At 42.9% G+C, this 27,155-nt stretch overlaps 1 long non-coding RNA gene across 1 annotated transcript in view; it reads right to left on the bottom strand.

Moving 5' to 3' along the window:
* Positions 1 to 3,147: 3,147 nt before the first annotated feature.
* LOC125168692 (uncharacterized) overlaps positions 3,148 to 27,155 on the bottom strand; it is a 40,028-nt gene continuing 16,020 nt past the window's right edge. The window contains exons 3-4 of the long non-coding RNA XR_007153255.1: positions 6,263 to 6,738; positions 3,148 to 3,720 (exon numbers count right to left, since the gene is read on the bottom strand). This is a non-coding gene — a long non-coding RNA (uncharacterized LOC125168692). The remainder of the gene's footprint in view (positions 3,721 to 6,262; positions 6,739 to 27,155) is intronic.

Genomic DNA, 27,155 nt, shown 5'->3' with positions numbered 1-27,155 from the left:
GCCCCATGCCGGGTTCTGCACTGGGCATCAAGTCTGCTTGAGATTTTCTCTCCTCCTCTCCCTCTGCCCCTCCCCACCATCTCTCTCTCTCTCAAAAAAAAAAAAAAAATCAAAGAAACAAAAAGAATTCTCAGAAATAAAAAATGGTATGTCAGAAACAGAAAACTCAATAGGAAGAATGATAAGACTGGAGAAAATTCACAGAAAATAAAACAAAAAGGTAGAGATGGACAATAGGAGAGGAAATTAGAGGCCAAGTCATGTAGGTTCAACATCTGAATAATAGAAACTCCAGAAAAAGAAAAAGAAAAAAGATAATGAACCCAAAGTATCATCAATTAAATAATTCAAGAAAATTTCCTACAAGTGAAGGATACAAGTTCCAGATAGAAAATGTTTATCAAGAAAAAGACCAACAGATGAACGCAAACACACACCAAGGCCCATCATTGTGAAATTGTAAAATACAGGGGATGAAGAAAAGATTCTACCAGCTTCAAGAGAAAAAAAAAAGTCACATACAAAGGACCAGAAATCTAACGGTTTTGGAGTTCTTTTTTTTTTTTTTTAATGTTTTATTTATTTTTGGGAGGTGGGGGATCTGAAGTAGGCTCTGTGCTGACAGCAGCAAGCTGGATGTGGGGCTCGAACTTGGGAACTGTGAGGTCATGACCTGAGCCAAAGTCAGACACTTAACGGACTGAGCCACCCAGGTGCCCCTGGAGTTCTCAGTAGCATCACTGGAATCAAGAAGATATTCAAGTAACATCTTCAAAGTAACTGCTAAGGGAGGGTACCTGACTGTGTGGCTCAGTCAGTTAAGCATCCAACTTTGGCTCAGGTCATGATCTCCCGGTTGTGAGTTTGAACCCTGCGTGTTGGTGTCTGTGCTGACAGCTCAGAGCCTGGAGCCTGCTTCAGATTCTGTGTCTCCCTCTCTCTCTGCCCCTCCTCCGTTCATGCGCACGCTGTCTCTCTCTCTCTCTCTCTCTCTCTCTCTCTCTCTCTCAAAAATAAACAAACATTAAAAGAATGCTAAGGGGAAATGATTTTCAACTTAAAATTCTTTACCTATCCAAATCATTTAGTAACTATAAAAATAGAATTAAGGTGATTTTCATGTAAAATCTCAAAAAATTTTACCTGCCAGGCATGCTTTTTCAAGGAGCTGCTAGAGAATGGAGTCCACAGGGCACTAAACCAAGAAAGAGGAAGCAATAGGATCAAGGACAGAGGAGATCCATTGCAGAAAGCAAGCAAACAGTCCCCAGGTGGATGGTACAGAGAGATTCCAGGATGTCAACTGTGCTCCAGATGGCCACCAGTCAGAGCTGGAACAGTATAACCCAAGAGACAGACATGTTGAGGATGGCTTCATCCACGGGCTCCCACCCATCGTTCCCTCCTTTTCACCTGAGGACTAAATCCACACGTGCACCTGACCCAGATTCTACTGTTTCTCGACCTATCTTGGACCATGTATCGAGAAAAGTGTTTCTCCCCCTCATAAGCCTTGCCACCTAGATCACCGGAGGACTCATGTCTTCCCCCACAGAAGCGATCTCCTTTGACATACTTCTAGGCTATGGCGAGCTTAGAAGCAGATAAAAACAAGAGTGGCACACTCCCCCGACCACATAACAGCCACACATCTAACACCCGCTTCCTACTATTGCCCTACCCGTGCCCTAACTGTGCTGCACTCGGTTTTCCCCAGGATTCACTCATGACATTGCCTAGGAGAAGTTCTGGTAAATTCCCAGAGAAGCTGAATTCAGACTCTAACCTAGGGATCATTCCCTTTGTCTTGGAGGCGCCTTCGTCTGACACTGGCGTTATTATTACAGCAAGGTGTGTGCTTGCTACTCGGCTTCTCAAAACTAAATCATAACTATTCAGGGAGACCTGTGTGGCTGATTTTTTTTTCAACTATAAATAAAAGCAAGAGAACAACTGACCCTAACTCAAAACTCAGGGGAATGGGTAACCTCTGGTGGGGGAGGGGCACAGTCACGAAGGGGAACCCAGGAGGCTGCAAGTGTACTGTTAACAGTTTATTTCTTAACCTGGGCTGTGGGGACAGGGTGTGCCTTTGGGTATTGTTATTTACCTGTAGGTAATATACTCTTTATTTACTCTTCAGTATGTAAGAACATTTCAGATGGTAATTTTATTTATTTATTTAAATTCAAGTTAGTTAACATAGAGTGTAGTATGTAGGTTTCAGGAGTAGAATTTAGTGATTCATCACTTATATACAACACCCAGGGCTCATCCCAACAAGCCCTCCTTAATGCCAGTCGCCCATTTAGCCCATCCCCCTACCCACCTCCCCTCCAGCAACTCTCAGTTTGTTCTCTGTATTTAACTCTGTCATGGTTTGCCTCCCTCTCTGCTTGTAGCTTATTTTTCCTTCCCTTCCCCTGTGTTCGCCTGTTGTGTTTCTTAAACCCTCATATGATAATTTTGTTATAATTCAATTATGTTAGTGATAATTTTTAAAATAATGATCCAACCAGGAGAGAAAAGCCACTGAAAAAGACCTAAGGCAAGAAGAAACTTGTTTTATACTGAAATCGATAGTGTTTGAGGAAGGCTAGCCTTGTGAGATGGGTGAGCTAGGAATTATTGCAAGTGTCAAAACCCCTGATTTTGCCCAAGCTGACTTTCTGTCCAACGTCTTCTGCCACCATCACATTTGCCCAAATCAGTTGGCTATAGACTGTTAAGGAGAGAAGTCACAGGAATGGGTTGGGGACCAAGGAGGAGAGAACATCATAAGAAATAAAGGACTCAGCCTATTTGTAGGAAGTTTTCATGGTAGTTATCACCAAGTGAAAGATCATCCCAAGGTATCATCCCATCCCCAGAGACTCATCATTAAAAAACACAAAACGGGGGGTGCCTGGGTGGCGCAGTCAGTTAAGCGTCCGACTTCAGCCAGGTCATGATCTCGCGGTCCGTGAGTTCGAGCCCCGCGTCGGGCTCTGGGCTGATGGCTCAGAGCCTGGAGCCTGTTTCCGATTCTGTGTCTCCCTCTCTCTCTGCCCTTCCCCCGTTCATGCTCTGTCTCTCTCTGTCCCAAAAATAAATAAACGTTGAAAAAAAAAATAAAAACAAAAAAACACAAAACGGGTATTAATCATCAGTTTTTCTATTACAAAAGATAGAAACCCCACTGTTATCTATAGTATGTTAAAAAATCACCACAAAACTTTGTGGCTGAAACAAAAATGTACATGTATTATCTCACATGGTTTCTGTAGGTCAGTAATCAGAGCAGGCTAGCTTTGTGATTCTGTCTCCAGGTCTCCCATGAGGTTGTAGTCACGATGTCAGCTGAAGGCTTGACTGGGGCTGGTGGATCCTCTTCCAAGATGGTTCACTCACAAAGCTGTTTGCAGGAGGCCTCAGTTCCTTGCCAGATGGATCTCACATAGGGCTATCTGAGTGTCTTCACAATAGGGTAGCTAGCTTCCCTCAGAGTGAGTCATTCAAGAGAGAGCAGAGGTAGAAGGCAGCACTTGTAATGTCTGTTATGATCTAGCCTCAGATGCCACACATCCTGATTACACAGATCAGCCATGTTCTGTATGAGGGAGACCAGAGGAGAGCAGGAATACCAGACTGGGGGAGTATCACTGGGGCCATCTTGAAGGCTGGCTACCACACCAGCCTGACTTCGTAAACATTAAAAAGTCTTGAATTTCTTTCAAAATACTAAGAAAATGAAAAGACATGCAACAGATGGGGACAAAATATTTGTCAATATATATGCAATAAGTCTTTTATTCAGAATAAAGAACTCTCAATATTCAGTAATCACAAACAAATATTTGTAAATGGCAAAATATGTTTTTTTTATATTTATTCATTTTTGAGAGAGAGAGAGAGAGACAGTGTAAGCAGGTAAGTGGCAGAGAGAGAGAGGGAGACACAGAATCTGAAGCAGGCACCAGGCTCCAAACTGTCAGCACAGAGCCTGAGGTGGGGCTCAAACCTATGAACTGTGAGATCATGACCTGAGTCAAAGTCCAACACTTGACCAACTGAGCCACCCAGGCACCCCTGGGCAAAATATTTGAAGAGACCATTCACCAAGGAGGATATACAGATGGTTTAATAAGCAATTGAAAAGATCTGGGGCCCCTGGGTGGCTCAGTCACCTGAGTGTCCGACTTCAGCGCAAGTCATGATCTCCCAGTTCATGAAAATTCAGATCCTCTGTCCCCCTCTGTCTCTGCCCCTCCCCCACTGTCTTCCTCTCTCTCTTTCTCTCTCTGTCTCTCTCTCTCAAAAATAAACATTTAAAAACAACACATGAAAAGATCTTCAGTATCCTTAGTTATTAAGGAAATCCTAATTAAAACCAAAATGAGATGGGACGCCTGGGTGGCTCAGTCAGTTAAGCGTCCAACTTTGGCTCAGGCCATGATCTCACTGTTCGTGGGTTCGAGCCCCACATTGGGCTCTGTGCTGACAGCTCAGAGCCTGGAGCCTGCTTCAGATTCTGTGTCTCCTTCTCTGTCTGCCCCTTCCCCTGCTCACTCTCTCTCTCTCTCAAAAAAAAAAAAAAAAAAAAAAAAAAACCACAATAATTAATTTAAAAATTTTTTTAAAAATGAGATACTACTATGCACGTAGTAGAAAGTTGAGAAGTCCTGTCAGGGGGTGAGGATGTGGGGCAAGTGGAACTCTCCTTCCCATTTTGTTGGCGAAAATGCAAAATGGTACCAGCACTTCAAAAAAGGTTTCTTTTACAGTTAAACATACTTAGCATATGACCCCTACTCTTATTTGCTCAAATGGTGTATCTGTGAAATGAAATACTACTCAATGACTTTTAATGAATGAACTACTGATACATGCAACATGAATGAATCTCAAACCTAAGTTAGTTTGACTGGGCGCCTGACTGCCTCAGTGGGTAGAGCGCGCGACTCTTGATCTTGGGATTGTGGGTTCAACCTCCACATCGAGTGCAGAGATTACTTAAAAATAAAATCTCTAAAATAATAATAACTTTGGTTGAGTAAAAGAAGGCTGACACAAAAGTACATACCATATAATTCCATTTATATAAACATTGAGAAAATTCAAACCAGTAGCAAGCAGATCAGTGCTTTGGTGGCCTGGGGATGGGAGAGAAGGTGGGGAAAGGTAGGAGGCAGGGATTTCAAAGGATATGAGAAAACTTCCAAAGGTAGTGAATAGGTTCATTATCTTTATTATGCTGATTGTTTCACAGAAGGAAATGCATGTCGAAACTTCCCAAATTGTACACGTTCAACATGTGCAAGCTACCATGTGTCAGCTATACCTTAACAAGGCCACTTCTTTAAATGGCAGAAGAGTTTGCCTGTTTGCTTATTTTTGATGGAGCATCCTGTGAAGATTTTAATCTTAAAACGTTTGTTCTTATTTTATTCCTTTTTTTTTTTCCTGGCACACATGTTCTAGTCTTTGATTTTTTTTAATTTTTAGGTTTTTTAATGTTTATTCAATTTTGAGAGAGAGAGACTGAGAGAGACAGAGAGAGAGCAAGAGAACATGCATGGGGGAGGGGCAGAGAGAGAGAGAGAGAGAGAGAGAGAGAGAGAGGGAGACAGAGGATCCAAAACAGGCTCTGCCTTGACAGCAGCAAGCCAGATGCGGAGTTCGAACTCACCCACCAAGCAGTGAGATCATGACCTGAGCTGAAGTCGGATGCTCAACCGACTGAGCCACCCAGGTGCCCCTAAGTTTTTTTAACAGTTAACACCTGGTTCAAAATTCAAAGAGTACAAAAGGGTACACAATGAAAACTCCCCATCTCTGTTCCCATTTACCCAGTACCCCTCTGGGAAAGCAGTTTATGTAACTATTTTCCTAACTCCTTCTAAAGACATCCCAGATTTTAGCGTCCTTCCAAAGATATTCCACATTTTATTGTAAGGAACACACCACTAAAATGAATTAGACTAACACAGTTGGCTTGAAGCTCTTGGCCTTAAGGCCATCTTCTTAGAAACCTCCACACCATGAGAGCCAATGTGCAGCCTAAAGTGAAAAAGAAGAGAGACGAAGCAGAGATCCACGTAAGCCACTAGCTTGTGCACCCGTGGAAACTCCAGGAGCAGAAACAAAGAAAGCCATAGGTTAGGGACGCTGATGCCAATTGTTGGACTCCATGCCTACTGTCTAGAACCTGTCTAATGGATCTAGAACATCCATTGCCATCTGATCACAGTAACCATCTTTGAGAGACTCTCCTTGTTCATACCTAAACAGTCCTCTTTGGTCCTTTGCCTTGGACCTGTGACATCCTGGGTTAGCTCTGTTCTCAGTTGTGGCTGAATGTTACATGTGCACAATAAGCCAATCTCTTCTCCCTTAGCCGAAGGCACAAACAAACAAAAAGGTTGTAGGATCAAGGGCATGTTCACGTCACACAGACCAATACAGTCCTCGGGAAGCCATGCCACCAGGAAACCCCTTCCATAAAACTATGACCCACAGTCTCAAACGTTTCTCGGCCTTTCTCCTGCACCTCACACTGACCACTCACCTCCTATAACTCTTGGGGCCTGGCCCTTTCTGACTTTGCACACTCTTTGCTTTCTTCTGACTGCTTTACCATTTCTTCTCAATCACCTTCTTGGTTGCCTTCCTGCTCTCCCCTGGCTCTTCTCATGAAGACAGCCCCCAGGAGCTGGTCTTGATCAGTTCCCTGGAACATCTCATCCATTTACAGCTGTCCTGTGAGAGAGGAGACCACTTTCAGGTCTAAGATTGGTGTTCTGCCAGCTTGATACAGCTGCTATTCAGCAGGACTGATGGTATCACTCTCACGTGATCCTGTCTGGCACCTGACGGCCCCTCACCTTTGCACAGCCCTCCCCGTAGACCTCAAATATGCACTGCTCACATTTCCAACTAGGTACCCATCCTACAGAATCAGTTCATGCCAAACCGTTCTGTTTTCTCTCTTCCAAAGTGATTGCTTTTCCTCCTTGGAATTTCTGTGAGTTAATGGTTATGCTATTCAGTATTCAGGTAGCCCTTATCATAAGTTAATATTTGTCTATTTGGGTATACGGCTCATATCTCCCTAAGTAGACTCCACGTGGCTTTACCAGAGGTAGAGACCTTGACTCAGACTTTATTTTGTTTACCACTGCACAACTGTAGATGCTCAAATAACAGCTTATTGAAGATTTGCTACAATAAAATTACCCAACAGGTCATCAAAATACCCACCAACCATAAATCAAATTCCATTTAATAGATTTGGAGAACTTGATATCGGATGGGCTTCATCATGATTTAGCCAAAGTAAATCATCACAACTTAATGTACTTTTAATGTAAATATAGGTTTCCACTTATCAGAGCTCCTTAAAAGTAGGACACACCCTGTGTGTGGGTAGTGAAAAATAGATCTTGCCCCCAGCTCTCTGATACAATCGCTGGAATTGCTGTCATGTTATGCAATAGCCCATGACTGGCCAACCAGAAATATCTCCATCCTGAGCATGCCTTTGGACTTTATTTAGGCTCTTTTAATTTCCAGTGTGCAGGAGAGTGATTCCTTTACGTGTGTTTTCTCCTTGCTAGGTATAGGCACTAGGAAGACAGTGGATAGAGGCAACATAGCAGCAAGCAAAGCACAGGGGCCATGGCACCATGAACTTTGGGATCCAACCTGAACTTAGCCATTCTCTGGTCATCTGACCCCAGCCCAGTTCTGAACTTCCTCTACAATTAAAAAAAAAAAAAAAATCATGACTCCACAGAGAATCCTGCATCACTCAGTCTGTCTGCACACCCTTGGCAACACTCACAAATACACCGGACAAGGAGGAGACGGCCCCAGGTGTCTGGGAACCTGAAGCTAATAGGAAACAACCATTCCCGTTGCCCAAAAATGCAGGGTTGTGAAATAAGCAAGCAGCTGGCCTTCATTTAAAATTTTGATATTTTGTTCAGCAGGGATATTTGAATATTAATTTTAAACTTTTAAAGATACTACCTTAAAACATTCTTTGTCTTGATTTAGTGTCTCTTACATTTTGTGCCCAAGGCAAGTGCCTCACTTGTGTCACCCTAATCTCAGCCCTCTTGGAATTCTAGAATTTGAGAAAAGGGACTCTGGTTACTGAAAAGTCTTTGCTTCTTTCTCTTTTTCTTTTTCTTTTTCTTAAATTTGTTTTAATGTTGATTTATTTTTGAGAGAGAGAGAGAGAGAGAGAAACAGAGTGTGAGCGGGGGAGGGGCAGAGAGAGAGGCAGACACAGAATCCGAAGCTGGCTCCAGGCTCTGACCTCACCTCTGCTATTTACAAGCTTCAAGACCTGGGTTTCCCAGGGCATCGCCCTCACAACTTCCTCTGCCATACAATATAGATGATTATATCTGCTGCAGTTTCTTTGCAGGACAGTTAACTATGAAAGTCTGATGAGTTAATGTAGGAAAAGAACACTTTTAAAGCAGCATTGTGTTACATACACAGAAAGGGATAATAATTAGCACTGGCTTATCTTCAGGCTTGAACTTTGAGCAGGGATTAGCAAACACAGTTTGATCTGGGAGCTCGCAGGATCAGCCCAGAGAGTCAAGCAAACAAAAGTAGAACATCTTCCCCCAAAGATTACTGAGATGCACGAAGAAGGGGTATCTGTGACACACTAAAATGCACAGACATGCCAGAAGTCCTTTGCCCGAAATTATATCTGCTTTGTACAAATTGTGGTAAGCTACATATAAAGGTGGTAAGATTTACCACCTTTAATCATTTTAAAACATACATTCACATTGTTGTCTCTGCTTTTTAAGAGTTCATGAGGCACAGGATTTTGTGGTTCGTTTAGTCACTGTTGAGAACATGAATCAAGGCTATTCAGGAGATTTGGAAAAGCCTGTAAGGAGAGGGTTTCAGTTAGCAGAGGATTGGCTTTGATTCTCTAGTGTTCCCATGTTTCTGTGGGTCCGGTAGGGCCACGGGGGCCTGCCTTGGGCCCCAGGGTAAGTTATTCTGAGAGGCAGTGTCAACACAGGAGCTGAGAACTTGGATCTGGAGCCAGACTGTGCGCCTTTGAATGGAGGCTGCAAGACCTTGAGAGGTTGCTTAACCTTCTGTGCCTCCATTTTCTCTTGTGTAAAATGGAGGTAATAACACCCAACTTATTGGGCGGCTGTGAGGATTAGTAGAGTAAATACATAAAGTCCTTAGAACAGTGCCTGCTGTGTCTTACATGCCCTGAGACTCAGCTAATGTTACTGGGGGAGGAGAGAGAGGGAAGGAGAGACGTGGGTGGTGGAACAGAGGTGATGTTTCTGCGTTTAGCCTTGAAAGAGATGGGGCCAAGTCAACACAAGAGGGTGGAAACAAAACAAAACAAACCCCAGCAGAAATGATTTCTATCTATGATGGAGGCACTGTTGGTGAAGTGGGGTCTGAGCCAACTTGAGAGGCTTTTCTCTTTGCTGATTTTGTTTGGTATCATTTATACTGGGTTCTACGAGTCCTCCTAGCAAGTTATTGAAGTTGAGAAAGGTCTTGGGGACCCACAAGACAAGGAAATCTTAAGATCATGCTGCTTTAGTAACTTTGTCGGCTGACTTTTTTCTGGGCACAGTACTAGGATGATTGGTGAAAAACCTGGTCAGTCTCCTGAATGTTGCCTGCTACCATCTTTTACATAATTTCCTTTTATTTTCTCAGTTTCCTAACTTTCTAGGGAATTTGGGTGCTTTTGAATATCAAAACATATTATTCAATGGCCATTCCTTTTCAGGCATGTAACATAAATAAATTTGGTGGAGTTTTTCTCATCATCTAAATATTTTCATGTGAGCCATCATCTTTAGTGACTACAACTAAGATTATCTTGAGCTCAAAATGCAATTAGTCTATGAAGAAAATATTTGCAATAGAATTATTTTTATGAAAAGTGCACTAAAACAACATGTAGCTTATCTAATTAGATAATAAGTTTAGGGGCTCCTGGGTGGCTCAGTCAGTTAAGCGTCCAACTTCTGCTCAGGTCATGATCTCGTGGTCCATGAGTTAGAGTCCAGCATGGGGCTCTATGCTGATAGCTCGGAGCCTGGAGCCTGCTTTGGATTCTGTGTCTCCCTCTCTCTCTGCTCCTCTCCCACTCGTGCTTTCTCTCTTTCTCTCTCTCTCTCAAAAATAAATAAACATTTAAAAAAAGAATTACTTAAAAAATATATTAAATTTAAAAGGTATGCATTAACTTTGAAATACTCTACAAATATTTCCCCTCCTTTTCTTTCTGTCAGATTGTCAGCAATGTATTCCATTTTCAGATGGAAAAGTAAATAACCAAACTGAAGTGACTTCTCATTTCTGGTCCCTAAACAGTGCTCAAACCAAAAGTCCTTCCTTGGATTTTACAGGATGACAGAATAGGCCAAAACTTCCAAGGTAGCCTTGAATGGTTCAAATTACCTTTGGCTTGAGCATTATGACTGTGATTGACTACTTATGACCATGTGCTGTTTCAAAGACAAAGACAAAAACAAAACAAAACCAAAAGCAAAAAAAAAAAAAAAAAAAGCAGAAAAAAACATAACTTCAAATTTTACTTTGAAACTTTAACTTTTCCATCAATAGATTTCACCAAGAAACTCTTCCCTTTAATTTTGTGTTTGTATTTGCATCAGTGTTGTTGTCTTTCATATTATTCTGTGGGGTGATAGAAAACATTAAATGTCTCTCTATCCAGAGATCTAGGGAACAAGGCTCTTCTTGGGTAATTGCTGTTGATGAACATATGGAAAGACACTTATTCCTTCAATCTGTAAAAACAAATTCCAGCGTGTTTAAAAAAAATAAGCTTAACTAAAATGAACTTCTCCACAAATCAAAACCACAAAGTGGTATCACCTCACACATCTTAGAATGGCTATTACCAAAAAGACAAAAAATTACAAGTGTTGGTGGGTATGTGTAGAAAAGTGAATCTTTGTGCACAGTTGGGAATGTAAAACACTGCAGCCACTGTGGAAAACAGTATGGAAGTTCCTCAAAAACTGAAAAACAGGACTACAATATGACCTAGCAATCCTACTTCTGGGTATTTACCCTAAGTAAATGAAAATATCACTTTGAAAAGATGTGTACATACCCATGTTCATTGCAACATTATTTACAATAGTTAAGATACGGAAACAAACTAAGTGTCCATCAATGAATGAAAATATGGTGTGTATGTGTGTGTGTGTGTATGTATACACAATGGAATATTAGTCGAAAAAAAGAATGATTTTGCTATTTGTGACAATTTGGATGGATCTAAAGTGAAAAAAGTCAGAGAAAGACAAATACTATCTGATTTACTTATACATGAAACAAAACAGAGATAGGCTCGTGGATGCAGAAAACAATATGGTGGTTGCCAGAGGTGAGAGGGAATTGGGGGATGGGCAAAATAAGGGCAGGGGATCAAAAGGTATAGACTTTCAGTTATAAAATAAATAAGATACCGGGATATAATGTACAGCATAGAGGAATATAGTCAATAATACGTAACAACTTAGTATGATAACAGATGGTAGCTAGATTTATTGCAGTGATCACTTCGTAATGTATATAAATCTTGAATCACCATGTTGTTCATCTGAAACCAATATAATAAAATATGTCAACTACACTTCAATAAAAAAAAATCTCAGCTCATTCAAATGAAATTTCAGTGTAAGTTTTAAAATAGCTATTATTGCAGGGCACATGGGTGGCTTAGTCAGTTGATGGTCCAACTTCGGCTCAAGTCATGATCTCATGGTTTGTGAGTTCGAGCTCCTCATGGGGCTGTGTGCTGACAACTCAGAGCCTGGAGCCGCTTCGGTTTCTGTGTCTCCCTCTCTCTCTACCCGCCCCCCTCGCACTCTGTCTCTCTCTCAAAAATAAAAATAGAACATAAAAAATATTTTTTTTAAATAACTGTTATTGAAAAAACGCTCATGAAAATAAAGACCAAACAAATATAATTTAGTCTTAGGGTGGGTTGTTCAGAAACTTGAATGTTGGTTTCCTGCTCCCCTTACAAAGAAAGCCTCTGAAACTTCTGAATAATCCTGTATTGTGATTCTAACTCGGTGATTCTCAAAGTTTTTGTGGGCATTTTAAACATCTTTATTTGGTAAATGGATAAATGGAAAGTTATGTACACCTTTAAATTATCTCATTGATAAATCTTTTGGTCTTTTTATAGGATAGATATATATGCAGAGTCTGAATTTTCATGCCACCATTTTTGTTAAATTATAAGAACTTCTCAGGGCACCTGTGTGGCTTGCTTAGTCAGTTTTGGCTCAGGTCATGATCTCACACCCAGTTCATGGGATCGATCCCCTCATCAGGCTCTGTGCTATGTGGAACCTGCTTGGGATTTTCTCTCTCTGTCTCTCTCTGCCCCTCCCACGATCTCTCAAAATAAGTAAACTTAAAAAAAAAAAAAGTGTTGGTGGAGGTTGGTTCCTTTGGAAGATTATTAGAAAAATCTGTTCCACATCTCTCCACTAGCCTCTGGTGGTTGCTGGCATCTTTGCTGTTTCTTGGCTTCTGGAAGCATCACTCCAATCTCTACGTCACCTTCACATGGCATTCTCCCTGTGTGCAATGTCTGTGTCCTAGATCCCCTCCCCTTTTTTTTAAAGTTTATTTACCTTGAGAGAGCATGAGTGGGGGGGGGCGGGGAGGGAGAAAGGGAGAGAGAATCCCAAGCAGGCTCCTCGCTGTCAGCACACAGCCTGATGCAGGGCCCAAACTCATGAATCATGAGATCATAACCTGAGCCGAAACCAAGAGTGGGATGCTTAACCGACTGAGCCACCCAGGCATCCCATCCGCTTTTTATAAGGACACCAGTCATATTGGATTAGTGGCCCACCCTACTCCAGTAGGACCTCATCTTAACTAATGACATCTGCAATGAAAAGGCCTCATTCTAAGATTCCAGAGGTTAAGATTTTGACATATGAACTTGGGGGGGGGGGGGATGGACATAGTTCAACCAATAACACATATGAAGACATTTATCTTAACAGATAACTACATGGCATTGTGCAAGAGACCTACCCACTCTGAACGTCAGATTCATTTCTCAGGAGGTGTTCGTGACCGTTTAGTCCCAAGACCGTGTGTCTCCGAGAGACTGAGGACTGGAGTATCCTATTGAACAGCTTGAGTGAGAAGCAGGCCCAGCTTTGCTTCTTCTGTCCACACAAGTCCCTGTGAACAGGACTGTCCCCTTGCCCCAGCACCAGTGCTGGTGGTAGAGAGTCCTTTGTTTCACTCTATTGTGATCCTCATATATAGGCTCCTCTTCATTACCAGCTCAGCAACAGCTACATACATAATTCCATTCCCATTGCCAGGATGCAGGAGATCCCGCCGCTCACCCTCCCAGGACCTGACTGGTTGCCATCACAGGCTATCACATCTGGCTCCATATTCTTCCTCTGAACTGGTGGCACCCCAGCCAACTAATGCTTCCAGCCTCCCTTTCCCAGGTCTTGCCTTGTTCTCTTGACTATTAAGCAGGTACAGAGCTGATGTTTTAGCCCAGGCCTCCATAACACCCCAGACAATGGGTACACAACTGCGCACTCAACAGTTCCTCTTATCACATGTCCTACTAGATCTGAAACTGTCCAATGACCATGTTGTCCAAGCTATATATAATGTATTCCTAATTTCTAGAATGGGATTCCCTTCAATCCAAATTTGGGAGCAGTACTTTTGTACAGCCAGTGAACCAGCCATAGAAACATTCTGACAATCATTGTATTCATAAATGAACTATCAGTACCTTATAATATATTTAATAAAACCTAGGAGACTACATACTCACAAACAAGCTTATGGGATCACAGAAGCACGATCTGAGAAAGAAATCCACCCACTGGGAAGATTCAGTGTGAAGATTAATTTCATGTGTCAGTTTGGCCAGGTTATGGCGCCCAGTTGTTTGATCAAACACTAGTCCAGATGTTGCTGTGAACGTTTTTTGTAGATTTAATTAGCATTTACACTGAGTTGACCTTAAGTAATAAAGACTACTCTCAATAATGCCTCTTCAAATCAGTTGAAGCTCTTAAGAGCAAAAACTGAGGTTTCCTAGAAAAGAAGGAATTCTGCCTCAAGACTGTAACATGGAAATCCTGTCTGGATTTTAGACTTGCTAACCCCCCAACCAATCACATGAGCCAATTCCTTAAAATAAGCCTCTCTAGATAGAGAGATGATGATGATGATGATGATGATGTTGGTGATGATGATGATGATGATGATTCCTATTGATTCTATTTCTTGGAAGGACTCTGACTGATATATTCAGATTTATTCTTAATGGTGGCCAAGAGAACAGGTTGAGTTGTCTGAATAAAGAATTTGAGATGAATACATTGAGAAGTTAGAAACCCAATCTTTAGCAATTTTCCACTCTGGGTAGTAGGGAAAGAGAGAAGAAAGATAACGGCTCTCGACAACTTCAAATGATTCGCTTCCCACCTGGAAATGGCACCAATAAGGTGCCATCCCAAAAAGGATGTCTAAGATGTTTTCTTAAATCCACATATATCAGATCCAAAAAAAGAGAATGAATTCTCAACCTCTACAGATGAATCCTTAGAAAATTGCCCTATTGACAGGCTATTATTACTGTAAGGTGAACTTTCCTTCTGTCTGTAAGGTGGACTTTCCTTCTGTCTCTACACAGTTCTTGAAAGGATGCAATAAGTAGGTTATTCTAGCCTCAAAGGTAATGAAATGAATTATGAATGACTCAATGGATAGCAGTGAACAGATAAAAATGTATATCTTCTGGGCCAAAAATAAGCTAATTAAATCAAAACTCAAAAGGCAAACACTAGATGAGGGGAACTATTTATTAATAATGAGGAACAGAATTAATAGTTTTAATATTTAAAGAGCTCATAACCTTCAGTAAGAAAAGCCTCGATAGTTAAATATGCAAAGGATCCTACCAGACATTTCTCAAAAACAGGTAATAGAAATGACCGGCAAACATTTGGGAAAATGTCCAACTTCACTAATTCCAAGAAATGCAAACTTAAGCAATGATGAGATTGCACTTTTCATCTACCAAATTAACAAAGATGGAAAAAACTTAAATAACCATGATGGTCCTGATGGGGGTAAACAGCTATTGGAACACAATTTGGTAAGACCTAAAAGACTTGACCTAGTAATTCACCTTCTGAAAAATCTACCTAAGGAAGGGTTGGATCACAAAAATGTTTCACACACCATTATTTCAAATAGTTAGAAATTGAAATGTCCTACCAAAGAGGAATGCCATTCTCATTTAGCCATCCAAATAATTATTGAGTGTCTACTATGTGATCATTTCCTGAGATTGCTAAGCAGTGGCTAGTTGTTCTAGATTAATCTTTTTTAAAAAAATTTTTTTAATGTTTATTTTTGAGAGAGAGAGAAACTGACAGAATGCGAGTTGGGGAGGGGCAGAGAGGGAGGGAGTCACAGAATCTGAAGCAGGCTCCAGGCTCTGAGCTGTCAGCACAGAGCCCCATGCGAGGCTTGAACTCATTAATGGCGAGATCATGACCTGAGCGGAAGTCAAACGCTCAACTGACTGAGCCACCCAGGCGTCCCATAGATTAATCTTCTTTAAAATATGGGCCGAGATTTGTGTAAATAGATGTATGTGATTATACATAAGCTTACATATGCTTGTATCTGCTTATACCAACACTGGAAGTATACACAAGGAACTCATAACAGAGATGGCCTTTAGGAAAGATCTGGGTGAGGGGGAGAAGGGAAAATTACTTTTCACTATACTCTTGTACCTTCTTGAATTTTTTAAATGTGAACATTGATTTTGGTCATGTTTTGAAAGCACATGATACATAAATAATTTTATTTCTTATAAAGAAGTCTTTAGTTGTTTTCAAGTCATTTCATGGGTGTCTTGTCTTCCTGAATGTGGAATACTCTTCAAGGGAAGAGACTGCTTTATATTTCTTTGTATTCTCCCATAGCGCATACACAATTCTGGCACATAGTGGGTGTTCAAAAATATTTGTTGAATAGAAAATAATGTAATTTGGTGCTCAGATAGAAGTTAGTTAACATAAAAGTGAAAATCAATAGTTCTGGGTATTGCTTTAATGCTGATTTGTGTGTTTTAAAGCATATCGCTTGTTGTTTATATCATAAATTGCTAATCTGGAAAGAAGAAAAAAACAAGATAATTGATGGAATTCTTTGTTGAAACTATATAGGGAAATGCAAAATTCCCTTTTAATTCATATGCATCTACTTGTAACCTTAATAAATTGATTTAAAGACCCTTCCAGAGCAAGTATGGAAACATAGAGATAATCTCAAGGTTTTAATTATTACAAAATTTTAAAAATTTCAATATAAGGTCTATTCTGTGCATTTGTAAGAGATAAGATTTGTTTTAACACACTTTGTAAGATATTTTTAATCTACAGCAATTCCTTTATCATCAAACACATGTTTGTTTGTTTGTTTGTTTGTTTGTTTGTTTTTATTCTCCTATACATGAGAAACATGCAACAAAATTGTTACGGTAACACATTGCATTTATCAGTGAATTTATCTCTTTTCTACAGCTTCATGAATGAATGGACAACATCACTTGATTTGGTATATTGATTCCCTTCACTGACTCCCTCCCCTCGCCCATAGTCATTTACTTTCAAAATATCATTGCCTGCTGAAGAAATTAGCTGGCATACTACCAAAAGGAAGTATATTTCACTAAATGGAGTTCCTGAAATGCAGCTTTTGTTTTTTGTTTCTTTCTGCTCTGCCAGCAACTTCAGATTATGAGAAAGTATATTCTCCGCATTGCGTAGCAGAAGACAGTTCAGGACTGTTCCAGAAGGTGCAGCTGCTATGCGGTACAAAGTACAAAGCAGGGGGAAAGCTTGAGGAAGAGACTGAAGAAACTTTTGAACAAAAGATCTGTTTTCCTTTCTGAAATGAAGGAAACAGTTTGACGTGGAGTGAAGTACTAGGCCCTCCTAGTGAAAAAGCTAACAGAAAAGGAGGCTGGTCCAATGGGAAAACAGAATTGGAGGCAGAGCTGGAAATAAGGTCTCTTAATGAGGGAATGAAAAGGACAAGGTTCAGTGAAAACCACAGTGAGCAAAATTCTCCCAGCGGATTGAAAGGACTTTGCTGCAAAATTCCTTAATGAAGGAAACCCACAGGTTTGCTGGGATGCCGGTAGGCTAGATGGCAGGAAATTGGAAAATTTTATTCGGCTTGAAAATAAAGATTCAGATGCTGGTCATAATAGCCCATGTATGTAGCTCTCTGTGCAACAACGGACAAATGACCAATTGCCAACTGCCAGCTTGTGACCAGAAATCAGGAAAGGTGGCCCAGTAAAAAAAAATAAATAAAACAAATGCCTTGTCGTTGAGGAGGAAGGAACAGTGTGCTGTATTTATTGTGGTCTCTGCATTGTTTCCATTGGTAAGAGTAAGAAAGAAAGAAAGAAAGAGGGAGGAGAAAGAGAAAGAAAAAAGCAAAGAGACCGATAGTAGAGAAATTCTCATTTCAAAGAGAATAAAGGAAAAGGAGAACAGGACGCAGAAGAGGTGGGAGTCGACAGTTAAAGATGTCATTTTGGGGTGCCTAGCTGGCTCAGTCTGTCAAGCGTCCGACTCTTGGTTTCAGCTCAGGTCACCATCTCACAGTCTGTAGGTGCGAACCCCACATCGGGCTTTGTGCTGACAGTGTGGATCCTGCTTGGGATTCTCTCTCTCCCTCTCTCTCCCTCTGCCCCTCCCCTGCTTGCTTGCTCACTCTCTCTCAAAATAAATTTTAAAAGCTTAAAAAAAAAAAGATGTCATTTCAATTTCTCTTCTCTACAGTTCTGAAGCCCACTTTTATTCCCATTGTACAGGTGAGGGAGGCTCAAGGCCACATAGCTATGAAGGGATAGAGCCAGATAGGACCTGATGACAACGATTCCCCTCAATTCCACGCCACACGTGACCATTATCAGCAGTCGGCGCTGAAGAGGGTCATCTGTCAGCTGTGGCTCATCGGTAAATGTGCAGAGGGGAGGTCAGCATGTGGGGCATTACCTGCAGAATTGTTGCTGTAACATTAAGTTAAATTTCACCTCTGGGAAAGAGGTAATGAAGGACACAGAAAAGCTTTTAACTCTTTTCCACACAGGAATGGAAATTACAACTGGTCATAATGACATGCTAAAAGCCTTGGCCTTTAAAAAAAAAAACCAAACAAACAGAAAACTGGATTAGTTTATCCTGGAAATGAAAAGCTGAAAAGAGATGTAATGTTCTGTGATACAAAAATTACTGATATATTTAAATCATCACCACACACACACACACACACACACACACACACACACACACAAGAGAGAGAGAAGGTGGGGGGGGGGAGAAGGAACGGTAACACAGTTGAGTGTTTACAACTACGGGGGCGAATTATAAACACTTAACTTGGGATTTTCTGCTCTCTCTCAAAACATCGCGGATCTCTTGGAATTGAGGGACTGGCTTCATGTGGTCTTGTCTCAATGCAGAGGTTTATGGGCTGAGTTGTTTCTTTGTTGGTGCTGACAGTTGGTTAGAAATTACAAGATGCAGACTCCCATGTGCTGTCGGGCCCATCATTTCACAGAGGAGAGTGCTGGGGTCCCAAACCCTCCTGGGTGCCCCCTGTCATTCTGAACCCCCTTCAGTCTGAAGACTCCTCAGTGAGGCATCATTCACTTAGTCCCCAAAACTACTGTGACCTCTTACTCCAGGGAAGGGCAGTCAAGGGGCACTGGAATCACCTTTGGACCCCAAGCAAGGCACAAGGCCCTAAGTTCGACTCCAAACCCTATACTTTGTCCTTGTCACAGTGTGCCTCCATCCTAGCTCTGGTCCCTGGATCTTATTCAAAGTACAAAATACAGCGTCCTCTTAACTGGCTAAGGCAAAAATGAGACAAAAAACACCATCGTAGAGAAAAGGAACTTGTTTTTAATTAGTTAATTATTCCTATTTGGGGAAAAATACACAGCATAAAACTTACCCATTTTTTAATTTTCATTTTAGAGAGAAAGCACGCACAAGCGGAGGAGGGGGGCAGAGGGAGAGAGAGAGAGAATCTTAAGCAGGCTTCATGTACGGTACAGAGCTCAATGCAGGGCTCAATCCCATGACCCTGCGATCATGACCTGAGCCAAAATCAAGAGTCAGACACTCAACCCACTGAGCCACCCAGGCACACCCCCCACCTTAACCATTTTTAAGGGTACAGCTCAGGGCAACCATCATCCATCTCCAGAACACCTCGCAAAACCGAAACTCTGTGTCATGAAACAGTAACTCCCCATTCCTCTTTCCCTCCGGTCCCTGGCAATCACCATCCTACAGTCTGAATCCATTATTTAACTACTCTAGTACCTCATATAAGTGGAATCTTATAGTACTTGTCCTTTTCAGACTTACTTCACTTAGCATAGTGTCCTCAAAATTCATCTGTGTTGTAGCACGTATCAGAATTTCCTTCATTTTCAAGGCCAAATAATATTCCATTGTATACACGTCACACATTTTGTGTATCCGCTTATCTGCTGACGGACATTGGGGTCACTTCCACCTTTTGGCTATTAAGCTGGTTTTCAAAATCTTGCATTTGCCTAGAAATTTTTCTTAAAAGTTTGAAAGCACTTTTCCATATATGATCTCGCTTTATTCTCTGCATCTTCTTCATTGCATTTAGAGATAAACTCATAGGGTTATTATTTTATAAGTTTTGAAAGTGAAGGCAATCACAAAAGGTGGAAAACAACCAGGGAAGGCATGCCACAGCAACCAGTCCATGGAGAGGCCTTATCAAAGGCAAGGCAAGGCAAGAGGCTCCCAGTTCTGTTCTCCAGGACGGCCCTGGGTGTTGGGTTGCCTTTGGCACACTAGAGAAGTCCAATACCAGGTTGGAACTGGCAGGAGAAGGGTAGGCTTGCCCTAGATTCTGACATTTATCATCCACTTCCCTGGTGTTTGATCACAGGCAAAAAATATAACAGGTTCAATGTTTCTCTAATATAAATGAGGTCAGAACACAAAGAAAATCAACTCGCTTGTAATTTATTTGTTAAATCTGACATTTGTACAAAACAGGATTAGGGAGATTCCCACCATGGTTACCCCTACCAGAGGGAAGCTTCTATAGAATGAATGACTAGAAAAAACAGCTGAAGAATATGACAAGTATTTGTCGTGCTCACCAACAGATGCTATGAATGTTAGTCACTCAGCAAACATTTTTAAATGTTTATTTATTTTTGAGAGAGTGTGTGAGTGGGGGAGGGGCAGAGAAAGAGACGGGGACAGAAGATCTGAAGGGGGCTCTGCGCTGACAGCAGTGAGCCCGATACAGGGCTCCACGTCATGAACCGTGAGATAATGACCTGAGCCGAAGTGGGACGCCCCTTAGCAAACATTTTTAAGGACCTGGTGGGTATTAGCACTTTCACATGGGTTGTCTCACCTTGACCTTGTGAGAACCCTCTGTGACAGGCCTGTTTCGTCACATTGTACGGGGTTAGTACCAGGCACAGTGCTGAGGGCAGCACAGCAACTGGGGTGTCCCGGCCCAGCTCCACCATTACCAGCGGCACCACCTGCCGAAGGGACTTGACCACCCCCAAGTTTCAGTTTCCACATTTCTAAAATGAGGCCCGTAGTAATGTCCACCTCCTAGAGCCACCACAAGGATGGGGAGAGATAAAGCGTGCAAGCCACTGAGCGCGACGCCTGGCACACAGCTGGTGTTGAGTCTGCTTCAGCCAGTATTATACACATGCGTTCACCTGAGTTCACCTGGTCACCAACCCCATGAGACATCTATTCCTAATATGCCCATTTTCCAGATGAGAACACAGTGGCTAAGAGAGGTTCAATCGCTGCCCGAGGGCCTGCGTGTTGGTAGTAACAAGAGAACTGGGGTTCAATGCCGGTGTTTGGTTGTCCAGATCCTGGCTCTGCTCCATTTTACGGCTGTCTGTGGAGCTGGAGCCCCCCGGGCCAGGAAGTGTTCGAGGAGCAATGATGCAAGCCGCACTGTCCTGGGACGCCTGCAGGCAGCTGTCCCCACTGCGCAGGGGGAGGCCAGCGGCATCCTTAACACAAACAGCTGCCCAGTGGGTCCTCAACCTGCACACCCCAGCTCGCCATGAGTCATGCCAGTGACCTGGCGCCTGCTCATCTGCCACTCCGAGACCTTTCCTGTGTCTGCCCACCCGCACCCCCTCGTCCCCTTTCTCCTCTCACCTCCTCTTTGCCTTCCCACAGCTGTATTTCCCCTCTCCATTTTCCTCTCCCTCCTCTCTCTCTTCCTTCTAGGCAGCCTCATTTGGAATGGAACTAAATTATTCTGTGTTCGTGAAACAAGGCGTTAAAGTTTCCTGTTCTGAAGTTTTTAAAAGCAGATGAATTGAATTTTTAGGCCAGGCTTTTAAAAAGCCTCAAGCATCAGGGGCTTGGAGAGATAGAAGAATATTCTGTAAGGAAAGCCAATCTAGCAAAATGTTCATTGTAGATAGAGTCTAAGTGGTAAATAGATGGGTGTTCATTGCAAAATTCTCTCAAGTTTTCTGTGTGTTTCAGAATTTTCATGATGTTGGTGGGGTGGGGGGGAATCCAAGGCTTTCAATGAATTTTTGTTGTGAGGAGGGCTGAGACAATGGCCTCAATATAAAAAAAGGTTTCTCGTCAGTCCAGGCAGAGTGCGTTCAGGCCTTCCCAGTGTCCGTCTCTCTTTCGGAAGGGAAATCACTGAGGGGCTCGCCCAGGGCCCACAGTGGAGTGAGCCATCTCCAAACAAAGCCAGGCAGAGGCAGACATCAGGCTGTCGGCTTTTCAAGGAGCCTCCCCAAAAGCTTTCATCTCAGGGAAGAGAATGTGAGAACTGAGCTGACTTAAGTTGCTCAGGTCCCTTCGTACGAGAAACAGCATAGGTCGGTAGCCTTCAGAGAATGCCATCATCCTGCTCACTCCTCATGTGTTGGTCCACATCACTCAGAATCACAGGCGGTGCCTCCAGCGGCAGGAGTCACGGAACCAGCCCAGTCCCTGGCACAGAAGGTCCTGCTGTGAAAGGTGACAGAGGCATATCTGGCAGGGCATATTTGGGGAGGCTCACAGTGTCCTTTCATTGCTGCTGCTACCCGATCTCAGTGATCAGTCGAGCTGCCGTCCGGATGCCTTTTCTGAGCTGCCCCTCCACGAACGGACTGTCTTCTGACTACAGTCCTATGGAGGACAGTCCAGCGGTAATAATGCCTCGCTGGCTGGGGGAGGGCAGGCCAGAGTCTCTGCTCCCTTCCTCCTTGACACACGTGACATACGAGAGCTCAGAGGGGCCTGCGCAGCAGTGCGACAAAAGGCACGAGCAGATTCAGTACGCTGACTGTCGGAGCTCCGGATCAGAAACGGCCTCACCAGTCACTGCAGGAGACTGGTTGTACAAATCACGGCAGAGCCCTGCAACAGCTTTACAGCCTCTTTTTCAAAAAGGGAGAGTGTGTTTAGGTATTGACAAGGAAGAATTTCCAAGCTGCATTGCTAAATAAAGATAAAAAGGAAGGGAGAGGGAACAGTGTGTATGTGCCCGTTTGTGTGGTTTAAAATACATCCCTCTGTGGCTACAGATGCAAGACTATCTTTGGATGTACCAGAAAGAGGTTGTCTCAGAAGGTGAGGGCAGGGGGGCAGGGGTAGGATGAAGACTTACTCACTAGACACAATACGCTTTTTCTGTTATTTGACTTTTGATTAGGTGTATGTTTTCTTTTCTTTTTTTGTTTTTTACTTTGTTTTTGAGAGAGAGAGAGAGAGAGAGAGTGCTCGAGCAGGGGAGAGAGAAAATCCCAAGTAGGCTCCTCACCCAACATGAAGCCCGATGCAGGACTCGATCCCACGACCTTGGGATCATGACCTGAGCTGAGATCAAGAGTCAGACACTTAACCGACTGGGCCACTCAGGTGCCCCCATGTGTGTATTTTCTATTTAAAAAGGCATACTTATGTCAAAAAAATAAAAACGAGACCAGTTCTCAAAGCAACAGCCTGGGGACTGTAGTATTCAAGGTGTCCAAGCTCCCTTTTCTCCCAGATACGTGAGTCCCAGTAATTAATTCAACCTCGGGCCTGGAGGAATAGAGACCAGCTTATGGCAGATAGTGAGGACCTGCTAAGGAGACCCCTCTCCCACAGCCTGAAGCAGGGTCTGTTTGGGAAGCTGCATTACCACCACTACCACCAGCGCCCACGGGCACCATTTACAGCTCTCATTTCTGATTTCCAGGCAGCTGGTTTGATTAGAGGGGAGGAAAAGAGAGGGGAAAATGCAGCCAGGTTGGTGTTGTTTTGGTTTTTTTGTTTGTTTATTCATTTATTTTTTGAGAGAGAGAGAGAGAGAGAGAGAGAGAGAGAGAGTGTGTGTGTGTGTGTGTGTGTGTGTGTGTGTGTGTGTGTGAGTGGGGGAAGGACAGAGAGAGAGAGAGACAGAGTCCCAAGCAGGCTCTAGGCTCCAAGCTGTCAGCACAGAGCCCGAGGCAGGGCTCGAACTCACAGACCGCGAGGTGATGACCTCAGCCAAAGTTGAATGCTCAACAGCCTGAGCCACCCAGGGACCCCTAGGTTGGAGTTTAGAAAGGAATGTGTGGCCATGTCAGTCAGTGTGGGTGTTTCCAAGTGGGCCTCTGCCAAGATTTCCCAGGGGTTATGGGGCTGTGGTGTCTCCCATTCTGACTCCCGGGGACACTTAGACCCTAGCCTTTGATGGCAAGCTGTCTGGGCTTCCTCCCTGTCCTGGCTCTACCCTTGACTGGCTGTGGGACTTGGGACATAATAAAACTTCTAAGACTCAATTCTTTCTTCTTTTTCCTTTTTTTAATGTTTATTTATTATTGAGAGACAGAGAGAGACAGACAGAGTGAGAGCAGGGGAGGGGCAGAGGGGGGGGGGGGGGGGGACACAGAATCTGAGGCAGGCTCCAGGCTCTGAGCTGTCAGCAAAGAGTCCGACATGAGGCCCAAACCCACGAACCTCAAGATCATGACCTGAGCCCAAGTAGGACGCTTAACCACCCAGGAGCCCCTAACACTCAATTCTTTCATTCACGGGGCGCCTGGGTGGCGCAGTCGGTTGGGCGTCCGACTTCAGCCAGGTCACGATCTCGCGGTCTGTGAGTTCGAGCCCCGCGTCAGGCTCTGGGCTGATGGCTCAGAGCCTGGAGCCTGTTTCTGATTCTGTGTCTCCCTCTCTCTCTGCCCCTCCCCCGTTCATGCTCTGTCTCTCTCTGTCCCAAAAATAAATAAACGTTGGAAAAAAAAATTAAAAAAAAATTCTTTCATTCAGAAAGTAAGAGGGAACATAAGGATGGGGAGAGAATAATGCTGCTAAAGATGACATGGGGTGGTTGTGAAAATTAAGCTTTCAGTGAATGCTGCCTAGTTTAGCAAGGTCATAGACTCTGGAGCCAGACTGCCCGGGTTTAAATAACTTTGGAAAAGTTATTCAACGTCTTTGACTCAGTTTATTCACCTGAAAAATGGACACAATAATGGTACCTATATAATAAGGATTTTACGAGATATACCTAACTTACCACCTATAAAATGCTTAGCATAGTGCCTGGTCTATAGCAATTTTTGAGCTGGATAAGGTCTTAACCCAACCTTTTATTTTTAATAATGAGGAACTATGGTCCAGAGAGCAGAGAGGGACTTGCCCAAGAGTTGACTGTTTATTAGTGACACAGCCAGGAGTATAACCCAGTCTCCCAACCTCCAGTCTAGAATATTTTCCACTGTTTAGGCCAAAATGTTTTCTCATGTTCTGGTATAAAATTAGAAAGAAGTGAAGAAAAGCCTGTTTTGGATCAAATAAAACAATATCGGGTTCAGATTCAGTGTGTGGCCACAGACCAGTTTCTTGACCTCTCTAAACCTACTCCTCCTTGGGAATAAGAGGAGGATAAAAATATGAGCCTCATAGTGGTGTTGTGGCAGGTGAGCTTTGACATGTAAAATGCCTGGCACAGGGCATTTCTTAATAAATGATAATAATATCAATGCCAGTTAACAACAGGTGATAGTGTAATGAGGCTCACGAGTCCCACGTCTGTGAATAGATGGCTTTTACTCCTCACTCTTTCCAGGGCTTGCAACCTAACTGGATAAATCCCAGTGGGGATAATTATTAATGATACAGACTCATTTGGTAGCAATTATCTTTTAAAACAAATTGGAAATGCAAGAATAAGCTGTCTATTATCAGGGGTAGGGATGAGTTGGTATTAGGACTATGAAATATCCTAGTAAATAAGGTTGGTTTCTAAATTGGGTCATGATATTTCTGATCCAAAGTAAGTATGGCATCAGCAGGAAAATGCAAATGAACACCACAATGAGAAACAACTCCACACGCGTCAGAAGGGCTAAACTCACACTTGCTAAATACGCATTGCTAGTAAGGATGGTCTGGAACCCACACACACTGCTGGAAGGAATGCAGAATGGTAAAACCACTTTGGAAACCAGTTTGGTAGTTTCTTATAAAGTTACCCACAATCTTACTATATTAGTTATCTATTGCTGTGTAGCAAATTGCCCCCAAATTTAGTGGTTTAAAATAGCGTGCATCTTTTTTTTTTCTTTTTAAAAAATCTCTCATAGTTTCTGTGGGTCAGAAATTGGCTCAGGGTACAGTCTGCTCCACCATGTCTGGGCATGGCTGGAAAACTAAAGGCTGGGGATGAGAGCTCCTGAGGGCTGGCCCACCCACATGTCTAGAGATGAGGTTGGCGTTGGCCAGGGGCTGTTGTCTGGAGTCCCCTCACATGGCTCCTCTGCTTGGCGCGGGCTCAGTGCTGTGCCTGGGTTGGATCCCAGTGCAAGCCTCCCAAGAGAGGAGACGGAGGAAGCGAGAGAGGGAGAAAGGGGAAGAGATAGAGAGGTAGAGAGAGAGAGAGAGAGAGAGAGAGAGAATACCTGAAAGGAGTTATCAAGAGAGTTATGAAGAGTTATCACGTCTTGGGGCGATTGGGTGGCTCAGTCAGTTAAGTGTCCAACTCTTGATTTCCACTCGGGTCATGATCTTGAGGTTTGTGAGTTTGAGCCTCACATCATGCTCTGTGCTGACAGCACGGAGCCTGCTTGGGATTCTCTGTCTCCCTCTCTCTCTGCTGCCCCCCCCCACTCGCGCTCTTTCTCAAAAATAAACATTTAAAAAAAGTTATCACATCTTTCCCATTTTTAAACTCTCACAACGGCTTCAACCTGATAAGTAACCTCATAATTAAGCGAGTGAATTTTTCAAACCAGGCGTGTTAACCTCTGTGGTGGTTAATTTTGTCAGTGTGTCCAGATGTGTGGCCATTATTCAGGATGTTTGTGTGAGGGTATTTTTGGATGAGCTTAACATTTAAGCCAGGGAACTAGAAGTAAAGCAGATTGCCCTTCATAATGTGGGTAGGACTCATGCAACCGGTTAAAGAACTGAATAGAACAAAGACCGACCTCCCCCAGCAAGAGGGAAGTCCGCCAGCAGACAGCTTTCAGACTTGAACTACAATATTGACTCTTCCTGGGTCTCCAGAGTGTCCGTTCACCCTGCAGAGTTTGGATCTGACAACCTTTATAACCACAGGAACCAATTTCTTGAAACAAATCTCCCTCTCTCCCCATAGGTTCTGTTTACCTAGAGATCCCTGACTAATACAACCTGGTTTCGTAAATACCACCAAAACCACAGACTTCTTGTTTGGAAGTTTTTGTCTTGGTTCATAACTACAAATAGGATTTTCATTTAACATATTTCCTGTGCTACTTCTTAATAATAGACAATGTACCCCTAATACCCAGCATTTACATAGTGGCTGTAAAGCTCATAGCAAGGTGGCAGTTCTCAGCGGTTTTGCAAGGAGGACGGGAACAGGAGCCATTACATGGCTCATCAGTTATCTGTTGCAAAGAAGCTGTGCTCATCAGCGCAGAAGTAAATCTTTCATTACTGGAAAATGTGAATCAACTCAAGTGAAACAGGGTTCTGTCAGCTTATAAAACTTAATTATGTTTCTAACTCCATAAATTCATC

Source organism: Prionailurus viverrinus, chromosome B3, assembly GCF_022837055.1.
Source record: "Prionailurus viverrinus isolate Anna chromosome B3, UM_Priviv_1.0, whole genome shotgun sequence".
NCBI lineage: Eukaryota > Metazoa > Chordata > Mammalia > Carnivora > Felidae > Prionailurus > Prionailurus viverrinus.
Note: the sequence above shows the minus strand (reverse complement) of the source record. Positions and strands in the feature narration are given on the sequence as shown.